The sequence below is a fragment of the Camellia sinensis genome, chromosome 7 (genome assembly GCF_055761805.1).
Source record: "Camellia sinensis isolate YWXY chromosome 7, ASM5576180v1, whole genome shotgun sequence".
NCBI lineage: Eukaryota > Viridiplantae > Streptophyta > Magnoliopsida > Ericales > Theaceae > Camellia > Camellia sinensis.
The window spans coordinates 126242935-126265065 of record NC_138967.1 but is presented as its reverse complement, the minus strand read 5'-3'; the positions used below and the strand labels follow the sequence as shown (position 1 = coordinate 126265065).

Here is a 22131-nt window from a genome sequence, read left to right as displayed (position 1 = left end):
TAAAACTTGTTAAAATTATCAAATCAAACATAAATACTTTTTGATTTGACCAAAAAAAAAAGACATACTTTTTAAGGAACTCCATAACCCTCTTCAGATCTCAATCATTGATGTATGTGTGGAGCTCACAACATTATTGGTTGAGATCCAAAAAGAGTTGTAAGGGTCCAAAAAAAAAAGGTCTTAATCATTGTTGTTTTATCACCCTAGCTATGAGTGTAATTTATTCATATAATATATAAATAAATTGAATTATACTAATGACATGTTGGCCTGCTATTGGTCTTCTCCTTCTCTCTCTACAGCTGCGGCCTCATGTTCTTCTTCGTGTGCTCATTCATCACCGTCCATAACCAATCAGTGTCGATCTTTCAGCTTCTCCTCCGCATTTCGTTCTGTTCCGTGGTGGAGTCACGGCGTCGATTGGAAGTCTCCGGCGACTCTGACTTCGAGCAAAGGATCGCCACCATGGGTACTAAAAGAATCTTATGTTTCTATGAAGTTGTATTTCTTTCTTCTTCTTTTTTTTAAATGGTACTTAGTTCATTGCTTATGTATTAGAAGATTGTGAATTTTTTACTTTATTTAAAAACTGTACTAGAACTATTTTTGTAATAAATGAAATGTGCTAATTCAAACTATTTACAACAGTATTTTGATATCATTTATACAGTATAAATCTTAATGTCGATTTTATAGTAAAATTTTGCAATCCTTTTTTGTTGGCTAGTTAATTTTTTGCAATTTTGTTGTTTATCTGTATGTGTTCAGCATCCGAGCATGCTTTTAAAGGAATATTGACTGGTCTTCCCAAGCCAGGAGGTGGAGAGTTTGGAAAATTCTATAGCTTGCCCGCTTTGAATGATCCAAGGATTGGTAATTATCTTGAGCTTGTTCTGGAATTGTAACTTATATCTTTTTTTTATTATTTATTTTTTCCCCTAAAAATTACTGCATGAATGCCATATAAACAGTCTATATACCCCCCAAAAGAAAAAAAAGATTGTAATACTTGTTATTAAAGGAATGCCTTTTATTCTCGAGTCAGTTGTCATGTTGCATGACTGGTCTACTTTGTCATGTATAATCTTGAGCCACTTTTTTCGGGTATGATTTTTCATTCTCAAGTAATATTGTTTTATATTTATCAATTTTATATACAACAATTGAACCTTTGAAATGCTTTTAGTAGAAATATCCTTCTCACCATTACTAGTTTACAAGGTTTTGTGTTTATGTTGTATCCATAACTTATCACACACATATTTTTTATTTTATTTTATTTGCATAAACAGATATGCTGCCATACTTTATTAGGATCCTTCTTGAATCAGCAATTCATAATTGTGACAACTTCCAAGTCACTAAGGAAGATGTTGAGAAGATAATTGATTGGAAAAACGCTTCTCCGAAGCAAGTTGAAATTCCCGTCAAGCCTGCTCGTGTTCGTCTGCAGGTTTTCGTCATTATTATTCTTCATTGTGTCAATAGACATGTATTCAACTTCTAAAACTCTTCTTTTGTGCCAGGATTTTACTGGTGTACCAGCTGTTGTTGACCTTGCTTGTATGTGTGACGCCATGAACAAGCTTGGAAATGATTCTAACAAGATCAATCCTTTGGTGAGTGTCATTCTCATTTACTGCATTTATTTTATCCTCCAAGAATTAGATTCCTGAGGTAGTTGCTTTTGGATATTAACTCTATGCAACTCCACCCCCCCAATCCCAATAAAGGTCCAGCTCTGTCAATTTGAGTAGGAACTTTAAATATTGGGACTAGTAACTTATAGATTCAACTTGGCTGCAAATCCTTTCATCCATGTTTTTTTATCACATTATTTTCTGGGTTAATGTTTGTAGTTAAACCTTTTCCTTCCTAGTCCTGGAAAACTCCATAAATGAACCTTATTAAAAAAATTTAACTTCATGTGGTGCATACATTCCATTTCAAGCCATGCCTCAACTGTCATGTTACCATATCATTAGCATTTCTTTAGCAGCAATGCTAGGTATCATGAAAAACCTTTCATGAAAATAATCATGAAAGCTTTGTGACCCTTGGATTACACTTAGAATAAAGCACCACACACTAATCAAGATAATCCAAAGATCATAAATTTTTCATGATCATTTTCATGAAAAAATTTTCATGATCCCTAACTTTTCCCTTTCTTTAGGCCTACTTTTTTTTGATACAGTTTTCCTTTCAATGATCTGTTTATGCAATGTCCTGCATGCAGGTTCCTATCGATCTTGTAATTGATCATTCAGTTCAAGTTGATATTGCAAGATCAGAAAATTCAGTACAGGCAAATATGGAGCTTGAATTCCAAAGGAACAAGGAGAGATTTTCTTTTCTCAAATGGGGGTCAAATGCATTCCAAAACTTGCTTGTTGTTCCTCCAGGTTCTGGTATTGTGCACCTGGTAGGGGAGCTTGACTGAGCAGCTTCATCTATAGAGCTTTAATATATTAAATTGCATATCTATCTCAATATGTTTGATGTGCAATTATGTATAATCACTGTATAAGGTTTTCATTTCAAGCTTTGTGTTTAAATTTTTTTTTATTATATATATATATATATATATATATATATATATATATTACGAAGAGATGCGTAGCAATTGTAGTTGTCTTTTCATTTTCAATTGTCTTACCATTTTCTTCGTCATGTATATAATTTGAATTTATTAATTGGATTGTCATTATGGCATATCAGGTTAATCTTGAATATCTGGGACGTGTTGTTTTTAACCTTGATGGTATGCTCTATCCAGATAGTGTGGTTGGAACTGATTCCCATACTACTGTGATTGATGGATTAGGAGTTGCTGGCTGGGGAGTTGGAGGTATTGAAGCAGAGGCAGCAATGCTTGGCCAGGTAAATAATGTTATTGAAGTGACGGAATTGTGAAGTTTTCTCCATACTTAGGATCGAAAATTGATGAATTTGTTTTCTTTGACCATAACCACTATGTTTATGATGGTTATGGTAGTACCGTAAGCATGTGCATTTCCTTTTACATAATGCTATCAAAGCACTCAACGAGGTATAACTCAATCTCTATGACATAAGGTTATGGAATATTGTGGCATATGGCCACACATGCTTAATTTATCACTTCAGGTGTTGTATGTAGTGAGACTTAAGTTAAATACCATATTTCCCATCAGTTATATCATTACTTTCTAAGGACAGAAAATTGGCAATAGGACTGGTGTATTTGTTTCTTGATCTGTACCACTTCTAATGGGAATGGAATGGACAAATTTTCTAAACCAACCTAGTTTTGGCGTAAAGGACTTATTTTGATGCAATTCTATGTATGTGTTCATGTGCTTTTAACATATATGTACTGGAATAATCACGTATGATTGGTTTATAGATGGGTTAGGAATGGGCTCAGTTGGTAGCCTCAAAACTTGAGATGTGTTTGGGCTAATGTCAAGACGATGCTACATATAATCAGTTTTACATGTTGGACTCTTATATTTCTCCATAGTATCCGTGTTCACCGGATATGATAAGAGTATTGGTGTGAAATGTGTATTTGACACCAGTACCTAATTTAGACACCTGGATCCTCTAATTTTATATGATTTTCGAAGAAGAAACTAACATTTGCTAGTAAATAAATATTTGTTGCCTTTCACATGGATGAGGGATATAACATATTTCATATTTTCCCTAAATTCTATTTAATTTCATGTAAGAATTAAAAAATTTATATAATATTATCTAAGAATATTAACATTACGCAATTTATACAAGTATTCAAGACATGTCCCGTACCCATACCCAACTTTAATATACATATCTTAATATCCTAAGATTTAGGTTTAGGAAGGTTTGATGCTACTTGCACCCAACACTTGTATCCAAGTCCATATAGCATAGGTATTAGCTCACATGCCTACACATATGAGTCATTTCTTTAGCATCTGACACTCTCAAGGCTGTTTATGCTTTTGAGTTTTGTTATCCAGGGCCTTGCTTTTTTTCCCCTTATACTTGTATGCTATAATCAAACCATCTAATTTAAGGACTCCAAAAACTATTTAAATTAAGTCTTAATTGCATGCGATTCTCCCATGGAATTTGTTTCACTACTCTTGGGCATGCTTTTGGGAATTAATGCGTTGAGTAGATTCCCCTGCATTTCAGTTTCTAATGTTATATTTTACTCAATGACAGCCAATGAGTATGGTATTACCTGGTGTGGTTGGATTCGAGTTGTCTGGAAAATTATGCAATGGTGTCACTGCTACTGACTTGGTTTTGACTGTGACCCAAATGCTAAGTAAGCATGGTGGTGTTGGCAAATTTGTTGAGTTCTATGGTAATCAAACTGAAGCCTTGGTACTTTTCAACTTCCGTGGTTCTGTCAATGGTAGATTTTAATGTTTTCGTATGTCCTTATTTGTAGGTGAGGGTGTGGGAAAATTTCGTTAGCTAACCGGGCTACCATTGCTAATATGTCTCCCGAGTATGGTGCAACAATGGGGTTCTTTCCCATAGATCATGTTACTTTGCAATATCTAAAATTGACTGGAAGAAGTGAGGAAACTGTGAGTACTTTTCAACATTCATGTGTGTTCGTTTGAATGTGGATGAAACCAAGGACAATGATATTGATAATAGTGATGTCTATCTTGTCTTGGTGCTTGTGATATATATTTTCACAAGGTAACACTCTTTTGCGTTGAAATTCAGGTGGCAATGATTGAAGCATATTTACATGCAAATAACATGTTTGTTGACTATAATGAGGCAAGACTCTTTGTTTTACAATATGATAATTTGCTTTTTAAAGTTTCAATTGGATATAATTATCTTCTTCCCCTAATTTCAACCTCAGCTAGAAAAAGCATACTCATCTAGACCTTGCAGATGTTGAACCTTGTATTTCTGGCCCAAAGAGGTGTGTGCTCTGTGCTTCTTCAAACTCATGCACACAATGCAAATGTTGTTATTTGTTAGCATACATCTAACCATACTTACTCTTATTGACAGGCCACATGACCAGGTTCCTTTGGAAGAAATGAAAATGGACTGGCATTCTTGCCTTGACAACAAAGTTGGGTTCAATGTAACTGTTAAGCCATTTGAGCATTGAACTTCTTATGATGTCATAGCCTGATTAATCTGCTTTATTATAATTCTAGCAGTTTTATTTTGAATCAGTTTACTGAATTTGCTTTTTTCTTTGCTTTTTTATTGCAAATGTTTTCTTATTGTAACGAACATCAGACATGCTGTTAATGTACGTTGTTGGTGTAGTAGGTGTGACTACATCAAAGGAATATTTTCTAATTACCAAGGAAATATGGGATAAACTTGAATGGACATTGAAAGTTATATTGTGTTTTGGTGGTGTTGCCATCGTGTATAGCCTTTGATTGCTAGTATTTGTAATGTTTAATTATGATGTAGGGCTTTGCTATACCAAAAGAGGTACAGAACAAAGTGGTAAAGTTTTCGTTCAATGGACAGCCTGCATAGCTTAATCACGGCAGTGTTGTCATTGCTGCTATTCACGAGCTGCATAAACACATCAAACCCTAGTGTTATGCTGGGGGCTGGCCTAGTTGCAAAAAAGGCTTGTGAACCGGGTCTGCAGGTTAACTGTGCTATAATGACCTTTAATCTTTGTTCTAGTGTTTGTTTGTTTGTTATTTATTCCCCAAATATTTCACGGTCAACTCTGATTGATTTTTACCAAGCCAGGAGATGCTGTCAAGGGCTCCAATATTTGATTCTTACATTTGCTTAAATGATAATTTCCCAGTTCAAGTCGTGGATAAAAACTAGTCTTGCCCCAGGTTCTGGGGTTGTTACAAAATATTTACTTCAAAGGTATTCCTCGTAATTTTTTTGCAGATTAAGTTTAATAGCTATCTAATGTAACACTGATATTTTTCTGTCCCTGTTGTGCAGTGGGCTGCAGAAGTATTTAAATGAGCAGGGCTTCCATATTGTTGGATATGGCTGCACAACTTGTATTGGAAATTTAGGGGATTTGGATGAATCAGTTGCTTCTGCAATATCAAAAAATGATATTGTTATAGATTTTTCTAAGTGTCTGTGACTTGTGTAAATAAAATTGAGCATAGTCATTGTTTGCTTCTCACTTATAGGATTATCAAGTTAACTGTCAAATCCATCTAATTTAATTGTGGTCAGCTTCTGCAGACATTATTGCAGCTGCTGTATAGCGATCCCGGGTTTTACCCCTTGCTAAACAGTGATCTGGACATGGTTCCGCGGATGTTAGTAGTTGTAAAAAATCTTGTTTATATCCTTTTATACTTCGTAATTGAGTTATAGGATGTGTTGGGCAGGTTTGTTACAGGTTAGCTGTGTTTGGGAACAAAAGGTTGCTGCCCAGAATTCTGGTCCTTTGCTCGAGCGAGAAGTTTGTCGCTCGAGCGAGCTTCTTGTTTTGGTTATTCGCTCGAGCCAGGGTTTCTTTGATCGAGCGAGAGTTGAGTTTTTCTATGTCTGGTGGGTCGAGCCAGAGTGGCTTCGCTCGAGCGAGCGTTTGCGTCTGGTTCTGGACCTGAGAGTTGTGTTTCTACGCTCGAGCGAGGTTTTCTTCGCTTGAGCGAGCGAGGTGTATGTTTTTGAGTTCCTCGCTCGAGCGAGCATTCTGTCGCTCGAGCGTGCTTCTGGGTTGCAGACCTGAAGCTTCGAGTTTTTGGCTCGAGCGAGACTTTCTTCGCTCGAGCGAGGGTTTCTTGTGTCTGGTCGCTCGAGCGACCAAGTCTTCGCTCGAGCGAGCCTGTTATATATCAGTAGACAACAGTGGGTTACACTTAACAATTTTCATTCTCTTCTTTTTCAAAACCCTAGAGCCGACTCTCTCTTTCTCTATACTTGTCTTCTCTCTAAGGTATCATCTAACTAGAGTGTGAATCTACCTTAAGTTCTTTGTTAAAAAGATAGAGTGGGTTGACGGCTTTGTTTTAATCTGAAAAATTTGGGATTTGGAGCACGTTGGATTTTGGGTCTTCATCTTCGCTTGAGCTCAAACTTCGAGGTAGGGATACCCTACTCCTCCTTGTGAGCTTTGTCTTTCAATTTTACCATTTTGATATGTTGGAAGATGTTGTGTAATTTTTGAGAAAACTTGGGCCTTTTGTGTAAATTTACAAAAGTTAGGGCTTTAGTTTTATTAAACCTATATGCATGTTTGGCATAGAGAAATGAGTTATATTGATGGGTTATGGATGAAAATGGAACCTTAGGGTTGTTATGTGACTTGAGGGAATAATGCCCTAACTACATTGATGAATTAATTTGTGAAATTGATTTGAGAAATGAGAAATTGGATTGAGAACGTTGGAATTGGGAGTGTATGGGGTTAAAGGGTGTAGTTGGATTATGTATCGTTCACCAAATTTAAATGTCGATGTTTTATCCATTGATGCATTTATTTCCTGTTTAGAAATAACTGCTTTGGGCTATCGATGGAGGATAGTCTTGATTGTTGTAGACAATGCATGGTGATTAGGCAAACTAAAACTAATCGATTGAGTATGCTATCGAATATAGCGGTTGGAATAATACATTAACTTTATGTATTGATTGATTGTATATGATCTATGTTTATATACATGTGTTGTGTGGGAGGAGATACGGGATGTACTCCACGGTTTAGGGGAAGATAGGGGATGGACCTCTAAACCAGATTTTGTGTGACATTGATACAGCACTACAATGTGTATCAAGTGTTGATTATGGAAGTGTTTAAATTGATTTGATATAGCACTAAAATGTATATCGTTATCAATTGTGAAGTATAGAAGTGTTTCTATGTTGTGTTGATACAACACCAAAATGCGTATCGTTCGTACAGTATGGAAGTGGTTTATGTGTTATTGATACAACATCAAAATGTGTATCTATCATGAATTTCGAAAGTGTTTTAAAGATGAGTCTTAATTTCATTAAGTTGATTGGTTAGGTGTTGAGCTTTGTTTTCAAACTCAAAGTTGAAAAAGGAAATGAGAAGTGAATGTAACATGGACTTAATGTCATGAAACCGAAATGTGATATAAGTGGATGTATCTGTGTTGACCATCTATCAACTGCTAATCTTTCAGTTATTGGTCATAGCTGGTTTAGTGTATTTCTACTGGGCTGTGGCTCACCCTATATGGGATATCATTTTTAGGTACAGGTAGCATGCCACCTCGAAGGACATAGCTTGGGAGGCTAGAGACGGACAGACTTTTGTTGTCTTATTTTCCTTTTTGATGTATTACATGTAAATTCAAGCCAAGGGCTTAAATGTGTAATTGAGTTAGCACTCTCTTTTTGTGACCAAGTGTTAACTTGGAAAACTGTAAGCCCGTAGGGCATTTGTTTTTGTTGTTAACATGTAATACTTTTTGTAATGAATTACTCTGATGAATAGAATGACGGTTATCTTTTATATCAATGCATGTCTAGATTGATGGGCTTAATGTTATTAATTTGAGGGCGTTACAACTTGGTATCAGAGCGTACCGGGTTCGAATACTTTGGGTACGTGGGAAATGATTAGTATCACAATGGGTTTGTCTCGCTTGTTAGAGACCTATTTGTGACATTATGTGTTTGTTTGATAACAGGCTTATGTGACTATGTGGGTATGGGATTTAGTTTCTAGGATGTTGATTGGATCCTTGGGTTTCTGTGAGTCTTGTTGGAAAAGCACTTGATCAATGCTGTTTCTAATCGGAACTCTAGTAACACCTCGGGACTATCATTATCCGGAAATGAAATTCGTAAGTGCTTATGTGTTTATGTGCTTACGTGGAGTGAATTACAGTTGTCCATGTATTAGGACGTGAGTGTTTAGTTTTGGCACATTTATGACTGTGCTAATGTTCTTCGTTACCTTTATTAGGATGTCAGGACGAGGAAGAGGTGGTAGACGTGGCAGGCGTGGTAGGCAGGAGATGCCTTTACCGGATAATGTTCCGGCACAGCAGGAGGGGGTTGGCCAGGCCAATGTGGCTGAGCCAGCAGGTCAGCAAGCTATGGGGGACTTAGCCCGAGGAATAGCCGATGCTTTGAGGGAGTCTATGGGTATTCTCAGAGCTGAGAATCCAGTTCAGGCTCCAATGCAGGCCCAGGTTGTTGATGCTGGGCCTTCCTTCTTGAAGAGAGAGTTCTTCCGGTCTAACCCGGACAAGTTTATTAGGGATCCGAAAGAGCCACTGAAGGCTGACGAGTGGCTAGAGCAAATGAGTAAGACGTTCGAGATGCTTGGCATCGAGGACGGAATGTTGAAGGTGACCTTGGCATCCTTCCAGCTAAAAGGGGGTGCGGGTCAGTGGTAGAAATACATGAGGGGCCATATTGCTGGCACGTGGGAGGCTTTTGTGGAGGCCTTTCAAGAGAAGTACTTATCTCCAGTAGTCAGGAAGAAGCTGAGAGACCAGTTCTGTCAGCTTTTGCAGTTGAGTTCTTCAGTAGCCGAGTATGAGGCTACTTTTACTAGCTTGTCTAGGTTCGCACCTGAACTTGTGGCGTCTGAGGAACGCCGCTGTATTGAGTTCGAGAAGAGGTTGAGGCGCGGCCTCAAGTTGAGGGTTGGAGGTTCGATGATCCGAGACTATGGGCGCTTGGTTGATGCTGCAGCCCATATGGAGATCATGATACAGGAAGAGGAGGGACAGAGAGGCTCAAAGAAGAGCCATGATGGTCAGGGTGATGGTAGGAGACAGAGGAGTGCTAACCCTCAGCAGTCTCAGGGGGGTGTTGCTAGATCAACCTTTCCGGTGCCGAGTGCGGGTTTAGGAAGAGGCAATCATGGGGATTTCACCTGTTACAAGTGTGGTCAGCTAGGCCACAAGGCTTCGGTTTGCCCACAGAAGGGAGGAGGTCAGAGAGCTGCTTCATCTTCAGCTAGACCGCAGAGCCAGAGTCAGGGCAGGGGCCAGCCCTTGTCTTGTTATTAGTGTGGTTAGCCTGGGCACCTGAAGAGGTTTTGTCCACAGTTGAGTGCCACTTCGGGCGCGTCTGGTTCTAGGCAGACGCAGGGTTTTCAGCCAGCTCAGTCTGTGCAGGCCTCGAGGGCCAATCCAGGAGCTTCGTCATCCCAGTCTGTGCAGCAGTCGTATGTTCCGAGAGGTGAGCAAGTGGATCAGGGGCCTATAGGGCGCGTGTATACTGTTACCGCGCAGGACCTAGTACCGGCTCCATCAGTAGTGAGAGGTACCTTTCTGTTTTGCAACTCGGTTGCTAGTATCTTGATTGATACGGGTGCGTCTCATTCTTTTGTATCTGCTGCATTTGTATCTGTTTTGGAATTGGAGTTGGCACAATTAGCATCTCCTATATGTGTAGTATCGCCTGTTGGGGGTGAGTTGATCTTGAAGCAAAGTGTTAGAGGTTGTGATATAGAAGTCGCCGATCGACGGCTTCCGTTTCCTTTTGTGGTTATGCCTATGTTGGGCTTTGATGTCATTTTGGGTATGGACTGGCTATCGTCATACCGGGCTGTTATCGATTGCTACCGCCAGAGGGTCACAGTATGTACCTTGAGCGGGGAGTGTTTCCATTTCTTAGGGGATCGGGTTGGTAGTGTGTTGCCATCAGTGTATGATCCGCGAGGGCGAAGTGAACTTAGTGGTCTACTTGCTAGCTTTTTGAGTAGTGAGTGCGGTGAGACCCAGACTGTATTGTCGAGAGTGGTCTGTGAGTACTCGGACATCTTTCCCGAGGATCTCGTTAGTTTGCCACCTCATCGAGAGATTGAGTTCTCTATTGATCTAGTGCCCGGCACGTCGCCAATTTCTATGGCACCTTACCGTTTTGCCCCAGCAAAGTTGGTTGAGTTGAAGGTTCAGCTTTAGGAATTGCTAGATAAGGGCTTTATTCGCCCTAGTATTTCGCCGTGGGGAGCACCGGCCCTCTTTGCTAAAAAGAAATATGGTGCCTTGAGACTTTGTATTGACTACCGGAAGTTAAATCGGGTTACGGTCAAGAATAAGTACCCTATGCCCCGTATAGATGATTTGTTTGACCAGTTGAAGGGTTCCCATTGTTTCTCTAAGATAGACTTGAGATCGGGTTACCACCAGTTGAGGGTGAGGGAGGAGGATATTCCGAAGACAGCATTCCGCACACGGTATGGCCACTATGAGTTTCTGGTGATGCCTTTTGGGCTCACCAATGCACCGGCAGTCTTTATGGACTTGATGAACTGGATCTTCCGGGAATTCTTGGATCGTTTTGTGGTTGTCTTCGTGGACAACATTCTGATTTATTCATCTTCGGAGGAAAAGCACGAGGGACACTTGAGAGTGGTGCTTGAGTTACTTAGAGCCCATAGGCTATATGCCAAGTTTGGGAAGTGTGAGTTCTGGCTAGGAGAAGTCAAGTTCTTAGGCCACGTGGTTTCCGAAAAAGGGGTGTCTGTTGATACATCCAAGACTGAGGCAGTGCAAGATTGGGCACAGCCTAAGAGTGTGTTTGAGATCTGCAGTTTTCTGGGATTAGCTGGGTATTACCACCGGTTTGTGAGGGATTTCGCCAGACTAGCTTCGCCGTTGACTAGATTGACTAGGAAGGGAGTTAAATTTGTATGGAGTGAGACTTGTGAAAAGTCGTTCCAAGAGTTGAAGGTTAGATTGACCACCGCCCCGGTTTTGATTATTCCAGAGAGAGGGTTGGGTTATGCAGTCTATTGTGACGCCTCACGAGAGGGTTTGGGTTATGTGTTGATGCAAGAGGGGAAAGTGGTTGCCTATGGCTCACGTCAGTTAAAAATACACGAGAAGAATTACCCTACGCATGACCTAGAATTAGCAGCAGTGATCTTTGCCTTGAAAATCTGGAGGCACTACCTTTATGGTGAGAGATTCAAGGTGTTCTCGGATCACAAGAGTCTGAAATATCTATTTACACAGAAAGACTTGAACTTGAGGCAGAGGAGGTGGATGGAGTTTATTGAGGATTACGATTTCGAGTTGCATTATCATCCGGGGAAGGCCAATGTGGTGGCCGATGCCCTTAGCAGGAAATCCATAGGTGATGTAGCTTGTATAGCCATCCGGGAGTGGGAGATGTTGGGTGCTCTTGGTGAGTTTGATTTGCTTCTAGGCGAATCTGTTGAGGTTGCGGCCTTGTTTTCTGTTGTTGCGTAGCCTACACTTGTGACTCGGGTGTTAGAGGCACAGAGAGGTGATCTTGAGGTAGAATCCCTCCGAGAGAAGATCTCCAGTGGGAAGATTGAGAAGGGTTTGATGGTGTACCCTGACCTGAGTGTGAGATACCGAGACCGTTTGTTTGTGTCAGAGGCTTGCCGAAAGGAGGTACTCCGAGAGTTTCACCATTCACGCCTTACGGTGCATCCGGGAGGCACTAAGATGTATCAAGATTTGGGTCGCCAGTTTTGGTGGAGAGGCATGAAGAGGGATGTGGCAGTTTTCGTGTCTAAGTCCCTTACTTGTCAGCAAGTGAAGGCCAAACATCAGAGGCCAGCGGGTTTGTTACAACCCTTGCCTATTGCCGAGTGGAAGTGGGAGCATGTCACTATGGACTTCATTGTAGGTCTTCCGAGGACTCAGCGGGGTAGTGATGCCATTTGGGTGGTTATAGACCGGTTGACTAAGTCGGCGCACTTCATTCCTATGCGCGTGAGAGATTCAGTAGATCATCTTGCCGACTTGTATATTCGGGACATAGTGAGGTTGTATGGGGTCCCAGTGACGATCGTCTTAGATAGAGATCCTCGTTTTACTGCCAGGTTGTGGCAGAGTTTGCAGAGTGCCTTGGGTACTAAATTGACCTTTAGTACGGCTTATCATCCTCTGACTGACGGGCAGTTCGAGCGTACTATTCAAATCCTTGAGGATATGCTTCAGGGTTGTGTCCTTGACTTTAGTGGGACGTGGGAGAGGCACTTGCCCTTGGTGGAGTTTGCCTACAACAACAGCTTTCAGTCTAGTATCGGTATGGCGCCGTTTGAGGCCTTGTATGACCAACCGTGTAGGTCTCCAGTTTGTTGGGCCGAGGTGGGTGATACACCTTTGTTGGGTCCAGAGTTGGTGAGGGAAACGACGGAGAAAGTCGAGCTTATCCGTAGGAGGCTTGTTACAGCCCAGAGTCGTCAGAAATCTTATGCCGACCGTAGGAGGCGACCTTTGGTATTTGAGATGGGTGATCATGTCTTCCTAAAGATATCACCAAGGCAGAGATTGATGAGGTTTGGGAAGAGTGAGAAGTTGTCCCCTCGGTTTATTGGCCCTTTTGAGATCCTTGAGAGGATTGGCGAGGTTGCCTATCGTTTAGCTTTGCCGCCGCAGTTGTCCGGAGTTCATGACGTGTTCCATGTGAGTATGCTTCGAAAGTATGAGCCGGATCCATCACATGTATTAGATTGGACCGACTTGGAGGTAGATGAGGATGCCTCGTATGAGGAGAGACCTGTTCGGGTCTTGGATAGACGGGATCAAGTTTTGCGAGGCAAGACCATCCCTTTGGTAAAAGTTTTGTGGAAACATCACGGGATGGAGGAAGCCACTTGGGAACATGAGTTGGAGGTCCGAGAGAAATATCCGGATCTATTTGTAGATGCTTGAGCACATGTTGTATATTTTGTTATAATATTGAACCTTAAGAGTGTGTCTGGTAACGTTTACGTTTTCAGTTTAAATTTACAAAAATTTTATAAACTGGTTTTTGTTTATTTTTAGAAAAACATAAATTACAAACACGTTTGGTAATTGACAAAATGTTTAAAAAAATTTAAAAATATAAAAAAGAATGAGAAATAACAAGTGGTGGCAAGTGGCGGCGGAAGACGGTGGTGGAAAGTGGTGACAGTGAGTGGTGGGTAGCTGGTGGTGGTGGGTGGTGGCGGGTGGGTGGATGGATGACAGTGGCGGGTGGTGGATGGTAGTGAGTGGGTGGTGGTGGTGGCGGGTGGTGGTGGGTGGTGGCGGGTAGGTGGTGGGTGGTAGCGAGTGGGTGGTGGTGGGTAGTGGGTGGCGGTGGCAGGTGGGTGGCGGGTGGGTGATGGTGGTGGTGGGTGGTGGGTGGTGGGTGGTGGTGGCGTATGGATGGCAGGTGGCTGGTGGTGGTGGGTGGCTGTTGGTGGCAAGTGGTGGATGGTGGTGGCAAGTGGGTGGTGAGTGCTCGTGGCAAGTAGGTGGCGGGTAGTGGTGACGGGCGGTGGATGGTAGTAGTGGGTGGTAGGTGGTGGCGGGTGGATGGCAGGTGGGTGGTGGGTGGTGGTGGTGGTAGTGGTGGCGAGTGGGTGGCAGGTGGGTGGTGGCTGGTGGCTGGTGGTGGCAGGTGGCTGGTGAGTGGTGGTGATAGGTGGTGGTGGTGGGAGGTGGGTGGTAGTGGTGGAAGACGGTAGTGAAAAATGGTGGCAGGTGGTGAGTTGGGTGGTAAAAAAAAAAAAAAACTGAAAACTAAAAACGGAAACACATTTTTTATGTTTTCATTTTTTGGCCAAATTTATAAACTGAGACCACTGATTTATAAATCAAAAATTTTACCAAACAAGTTTTTATTTGAGTTTTTTAAATTTTTGTAAATATAAATAGAAAACTGAAAACATAAGTGTTACCAAACGGCACCTAAGTGTATTGAATATAACTTAGGTTGTGAAACATGGTTTATGTTTGAGTTTACGGATGTATTGTAAAACTTGCCTAGAATTAGAAGTTTGATATAACATTGCATATGTTGAATGTGTTATAGAAATGAGATTATATCATGATTATTGAATATGATATGGAAATGGAAATCATGTTTATTGTCAACTGTTGAAATTGAAAGGAAAGTGCATAATGATAATGCAAGTTGAAATATATGTTGTTTTACATATTGTGAGATGCGTCTTGACAAGAGATGGGATGACCGGTAATGAGTCGAGTAATTGAATGTTGAAATGTAACATTGTTTAAATGGAGAAAAACTTGTTTTTGAAAACTTGTATTTAATTTCGGGGACGAAATTCTTTAAAGGGGGGAGGTTATAGCGATCCCAGGTTTTACCCCTTCCTGTACAGTGATCCGGACATGGTTCCGTGAATGTTAGTAGTTGTAAAAAATCTTGTTTATATCCTTTTATACTTCGTAATTGAGTTATAGGATGTGTTGGGCAGGTTTGTTACAGGTTAGTTGTGTTTGGGAACAAAAGGTTGCTGCCCAGAATTCTGGACCTTCGCTCAAGCGAGAAGTTTGTCGCTCGAGCGAGCTTCTTGTTTTGGTTATTCGCTCGAGCCAGGGTTTCTTCGATCGAGCGAGAGTTGAGTTTTTCTGTGTCTAGTGGGTCGAGCCAGAGTGGCTTCGCTCGAGTGAGCGAGGTGTATGTTTTCGAGTCCCTCGCTCGAGCGAGCATTCTGTCACTCGAGCGTGCTTCTGGGTTGCAGACCTGAAGCTTCGAGTTTTTGGCTCGAGCGAGACTTTCTTCGCTCGAGCGAGGGTTTCTTGTGTCTGGTCGCTCGAGTGACCAAGTCTTCGCTCGAGCGAGCCTGTTATATATCAGTAGACAGCAGCGGGTTACACTTAGCATTTTTCATTCTCTTCTTTTTCAAAACCCTAGAGCCGACTCTCTCTCTCTCTATACTTGTCTTCTCTCTAAGGTATCATCTAACTAGAGTGTGAATCTATCCTAAGTTCTTTGTTAAAAAGATAGAGTGGGTTGACAGCTTTGTTTTAATCTGAAAAATTTGGGATTTGGAGCACGTTAGATTTTGGGTCTTCATCTCCGCTTGAGCTCAAACTTCGAGGTAGGGATACCCTACTCCTCCTTATGAGCTTTGTCTTTCAATTTTAGCATTTTGATATGTTGGAAGATGTTGTGTAATTTTTGAGAAAACTTGGGCCTTTTGTGTAAATTTACAAAAGTTAGGGTTTTAGTTTTATTAAACCTATATGCATGTTTGGCATAGAGAAATGAGTTATATTGATGGGTTATGGATGAAAATGGAACCTTAGGGTTGTTATGTAACTTGAGGGAATAATGCCCTAACTACATTGATGAATTAATTTGTGAAATTGATTTGAGAAATGAGAAATTGGATTGAGAACGTTGGAATTGGGAGTGTATGGGGTTAAAGGGTGTAGTTGGATTATGTATCGTTCACCAAATTTAAATGTCGATGTTTTATCCATTGATACATTTATTTCCTGTTTAGAAATAACTGCTTTGGGCTATCGGTGGAGGATAGTCTTGATTGCTGTAGACAATGCATGGTGATTAGGCAAACTAAAACTAATCGATTGAGTATGTTATCGAATATAGCGGTTGGAATAATACATTAACTTTATGTATTGATTGATTGTATATGATCTATGTTTATATACATGTGTTGTGTGGGAGGAGATAGGGGATATACTCCACGGTTTAGGGGAAGATAGGGGATGGACCTCTAAACCGGATTTTGTGTGACATTGATACACCACTACAATGTGTATCAAGTGTTGATTATGGAAGTATTTAAATTGATTTGATATAGCACTAAAATGTATATCGTTATCAATTGTAAAGTATAGAAGTATTTCTATGTTGTGTTGATACAGCACCAAAATGCGTATCGTTCGTACAGTATGGAAGTGGTTTATGTGTTATTGATACAGCATCAAAATGTGTATCTATCATGAATTTCGAAAGTGTTTTAAAGATGAGTCTTAATTTCATTAAGTTGATTGGTTAGGTGTTGAGCTTTGTTTTCAAACTCAAAGTTGAAAAAGGAAATGAGAAGTGAAATGTAACATGGACTTAATGTCATGAAACCGAAATGTGATATAAGTGGATGTATCTGTGTTGACCATCTATCAACTGCTAATCTTTCAGTCATTGTTCATAGCTGGTTTAGTGTATTTCTACTAGGCTGTGGCTCACCCTATATGGGATATCATTTTTAGGTACAGGTAGCATGCCACCTCGAAGGACATAGCTTGGGAGGCTAGAGACGGACAGGCTTTTGTTGTCTTATTTTCCCTTTTGATGTATTACATGTAAATTCAAGCCAAGGGCTTAAATGTGTAATTGAGTTAGCACTCTTTTTTTGTGACCAAGTGTTAACTTGGAAAGGTGTAAGCCCGTAAGGCATTTGCTTTTGTTGTTAACATATAATACTTTTTGTAATGAATTACTCTGATGAATAGAATGACGGTTATCTTTTATATTAATGCATGTCTAGATTGATGGGCTTAATGTTATTAATTTGAGGGCGTTACATGCTGTTCTTTTTGGGAACCAGAATTTTGAGGGTTGTGTTCATCCATTGACAAGAGCTAACTACCTTGCCTCTTCTCCTTTAGTGGTTGCTTATGCCCTTGCTGGGACCGTGAGTAACAAAAACAAATGGTGTTGGTTTTTTTTATTTTTATTGTTTTGTGTTTCAAGGAATTTATTCATCATTTCCTGATGAGATTTAATGTGGGAACAAATGAAAAAAATGAAAGCTGAATCCCTTTGGTAGTAAGGACTTGCCTTCATTTGGTTTTTGAGTTAGATACTTGCCCCTTCAGTTGTCCTTGGAGGCATTTTTGTCATCTAATTGTAGTGCTTCGAGGGTGGCCAATCATGTGGTCTTAGGTCTTGAAATATGCCAAACACCCAATAGTTAAGTCAACCCCAAGGGGTTGGCTTAGTGGCAAGACCTTGGGTCTTGGGAGTGTGCTCCCTCCACGGTTCAGGAATTGAAACTTCTTAGGTACTAACAATTTGGGACCATCGGACTGGGAAAAAACTCTTGAATTAACCATGGTGTACTTGTGGAAAACTCCTTGCCAAGGGCCTGTGTATACCTGGGGATTAGTGGTGCTTTGATCCAAGCACCTCGGTGCCAATCAAAAAATAAATAAAACCCTACTTAAGTCCTGATTTGTGAGAAAAAAAAATCTATATGCCTCATGCTATATCATTCCCCTTATTTTTCCTCCCAAGGAGACTATTTCCTCAAGCTAAGGTGTCTCCGCCATCTGGTCCATTTTATCTATGCATGCCTCCTCCCACAAGGATCCTAATGATCCATAATTAGTTATAAATAGAATTATGGACCCATTTTTGAATTTTCTCAAAACGTTTTTGGACATTAAGGTGGGTAAGTTGGACTAAAAAAAAAAGAGGATGGTTAAGTTAGCCAGTTATTGAGATTCCTTGGAGTCCTGGGTTAAACTTATAGGCACGTGCAAGATGCCATTCTAAGCTTGTGTTGGGTGCTACTAGGCAAGCTTGCATAATGTCATTCTCACATGAAACATGCACTTCACAAGGCAACATGATTAAGCAACGATGCACAACCGATATACAATATAACCTTTTCTTTAGGTGTCTAGGACTGCAAATGAACTGAACTGCTCACGAACAGACTCGGCTGATTAAGGGCTTAGCTCGTTTAATAAACGAGCCGAGTTCGAGCTCAAATATTAGGCTCGTTTAGTAAACAAGCCGAGTTTGAGCTCGAATAAGTTCGACTCGTCCAACTCAGATCGTTTGTCTTTATTTAAATTATATAATAAATATATTGTTTATATAGTAAATAATATATAAATAGTATTAAAAAAAACTTATTGAGCTGAGCCTGAGCCGAGCCTGAGCCTAGTTAGTTATCGAGCCGAGCTCGAGCTTAGCAAAGCTCGGCTCGGTTGGTTTGTAGCCCTATGTTTAAAAGAGGCTTATTGTTAAGCATAATTTGAAAGTACAAGAAAAATGATAAAAAGGGACACGAAATGATAAGAATGCAGTTGGAGAGGGCATTGCGCATTCCAAGTGGCATGGAAATCCAGTTGTGACACTTCACCACTAAGAAGCACGGAGACGGATACGGACACGGATACGGATGCAGACACAGACACGGTAAGGACATGACAATAAAATATGTTTTCATATATTTTTATTTGCTATCTAAATTGATATTATACCCACAAACAATCAATATTATCAAAAATAAATTTAATTCTTTAAAAAAAAAACACTTTTAAATTAACATTTACAATTTATATCTTTTTATTTTTATTTTTTATGGATGATCTATTAAATTTTTAAATCTAAGAAAAAAATAATAAACATTCAACATTCATCAAAAGCACTAAATAGACAATTTGGCGTGTCCCTAGTGTGTCCCATACGTGTCCCCAAAGTGTCCGCGTCCCTAAAGTGTCCGTGTGTTCGACACAGATACAATATTTGTTTTGAAGTTATGTTACCAGAAAATGTTAATATCCTAGTGAATTATGTATTGGTACGCATGTTTTAAAACATGGTATACTTTCATTCTAAAATGATAAATTTAGTGAACCGAAGCGATCTCAAAAGTTTTTTCCAATATATTTCATTAAATGTTACCTGAAGAGGGGGAAAAAAAAACTATAATGAATTAAAATCAAAGGTGAGTTAAGTTTTGACATGACAAAAACATTAAAAATGAGTCATAAAGAAATTATATTTTATTGGATATCTAATAGTTAAGAGAAAATTACTCTATAAGTAATATATCAAGTCTTACTCTTATCGTACCATATTTTAGAGTATGTGACGTACCACGTTCCCATTCTCGTTCCCGTTTCATATACCGGAACGATTCACATTCTAGGTAATATCGGTGCTTCATAGCTTCACCATCTAGGCTGGCAACTAGCATTAGTTTCACATAAATTACATATAATCCAAGTAGGGTTGATCACTTGGTACATAGTCTTTTATCTTTGTATTGACGTATTAATTGGTCACTTAAGAATAGTCTATTTGTGTTAGCTGCCACAGTTAGACATGTGCTTTAGCATCACATTAGTGACTAATAACCCAAGTTGGCTCGTGCATGGTCTTAACTTTTGCATTGGTATACTATGGATACTTACTTTGTGTATTGAGGATACTACTTAAGAAGAGTCTGGACATGTGTTTTGCACCAAATCTTCTTGGATTCTCTTGGTAACTTTTGACACGTGGTGTTACTTCAAATACCCTTCCTATGATGGTGGTGGCAGTAGTGGTGGCGGTAATGGTAGTAATGAGATTATAATAGCATTTATAAATTCAGTTAGAATTATATAAGTTTCATATGATTTAAATTTTTTTTTAAGTTTGACCTACATTTTAAGAGATTTAAATTTTTAAGTGATATCAATTGTAATTATTAAATAGATTTAATTGATTATTAATTAATATATTTAATTTTAAGTGTTGAATCAGATTATCAAACACAAGTGATGCAAAGATAAATAAGAGAGGCACACAACTCTTATACTGTTCTAAATTATTTAACTGACATAAAAATAAGTACCAAAAAATATATGTATTATTGTGTCAAATTTTTTTAGTTTTTCATCAATTAAAAGATTTTATCAAGTGCTTTTAGTTTATGAAAAAAGAAAATTAATTTTTTTGCATAAAAATTATATTATTTTAAGTTCTTTTTGATATTGGACAAACAATTTGGGGGCAATTAAAAAAACTCCCTAGATTTTAGTTTTTTAACAAAATAAACCCTCAATTTTAATTTTTTCAATTTAAACTCTAATATTTTAATTTACTTTCAATCTAAACCATTAACCTATTTTTCATAAATAAAACAGATGAAAAAAAATATATTTTAATCATTAAACTTAATGTAAACATATATAAAATGTCTAAAATACTATTTATCATTGAGTTTAATGATTAAAATATATTTTTTCAATCAATTTTACTTAACAAAAATAGACAAATAGATTATGTGGGAGCCGAATATCAGGGAACTCAGATAGGCCGAGTACATATTTACAAAATCAGGATATATATTATATTCGCCCGTCTCGTACGTTCTAAGTGCCGAGTATATTAATCGGCCATGAAGCCAGTTGAGCGGGGGGTCGATTGGAAGTTGGAATACAGCAAAAGGAAGGCCGAATGAACAATCACACGACGGATTAAGAGTGAGCCCTACCCTGAGGACCAGGAGCGTATATAAATAGAAGAACAACAACCAAAGAGAGGTAGGTGAGAACAAGTAAGTTTAACTTGAGATATAAGCAATCAAGAGAGTATACACCGACGTATCCGTCGGAGTACTAATTCTAGCATCCCCAACCGAAGTATTCATTCTTTTTCAAGTGACTGGCTGAGGATCACGAGCGTCTTATAGGACCCAAAGAGTATTTCCAAACCACTTCTCCACAATTGGCGCCGTCTGTGGGAATACGCAACTACATCCATGGCGAGCGTAACAGAAGATCCTCCGATAGTCGCTGATGAAACTACACCGAGAGATGACCTCACTCCAAGAAACATGCTGGGACCGGAGAATATCGCCGCAAGACGTGTCTTGAACTTCGACTCAGTTGCCCAGACCTCACCATCGACTTCAGCACATGAGACAATGCAAGCGATCATGGAACAGGCGAAACAAAACGAACAGAGGTTGGAAAACATGATCGCTGAGAATGAGTGCCTTCGTCAGGATTTGGCCTTGGAAGTGCCAAAATCCCAACAAGCTGCACGCTAAGATCCAGGACGACCTCAGAGAGAGAATGGTCGACGACCTCGAGTTTGGAGACAAGATAGTGACAGTGATTCTGACTCATTATCCCCAAAACCCAAGAAGAAGGGACGAGTCGAAATCTCCAGTTCCCCCAAAGAGAGTCTGCGTGCACAGAATAAGCTAAGACGAAATGGTTCAAACGAAAAGGACTAACATGATCCCTTTGTGCAACGGATCGCAAAGGCAGTACTACCCAAAAAGTTCAAAGCTCCATTGTTCACCCTGTACGACAAGAAATCGGACCCCACTAATCACATCTGCCATTATAAGCAAGCCATGACGTTGCATGCGGACGACGAGGCCTTCATGTGCCGAATATTTCCGAGCAGTTTGGGACCATTGGCTGTCAGATGGTATTATAAATTGGAACTGGCATTGATTAAGACCTTCCATCAACTCCAAAAATCCTTTAGGGCAAGGTTTATCACCAATGAGGTCCAGCCGAAGCAGGCCTATTCTCTCTGGGAAATGCAAATCCAACTAGGGGAAACCTTACGAGCGTATTCGACGCGCTATTGGGAATGCTTTAATCTCGTAGATGATCCTGCAATGACTCCATGGTCATCACCGCCTTTAAAATGGGATTGCATCCTGATAGTTCCCTCCACAGTACCTTGACCAGAAGGCCCCCCAAAACAATCTAGTCG

The 22131-nt window shown here is 39.8% G+C and overlaps 1 pseudogene; it reads left to right on the top strand.

Annotated features, from left to right (window-relative positions):
* The first annotated feature begins 265 nt into the window (after positions 1-265).
* On the top strand, positions 266-17389 carry LOC145789356 (aconitate hydratase 3, mitochondrial-like; annotated as a pseudogene).
* Positions 17390-22131: the final 4742 nt, after the last annotated feature.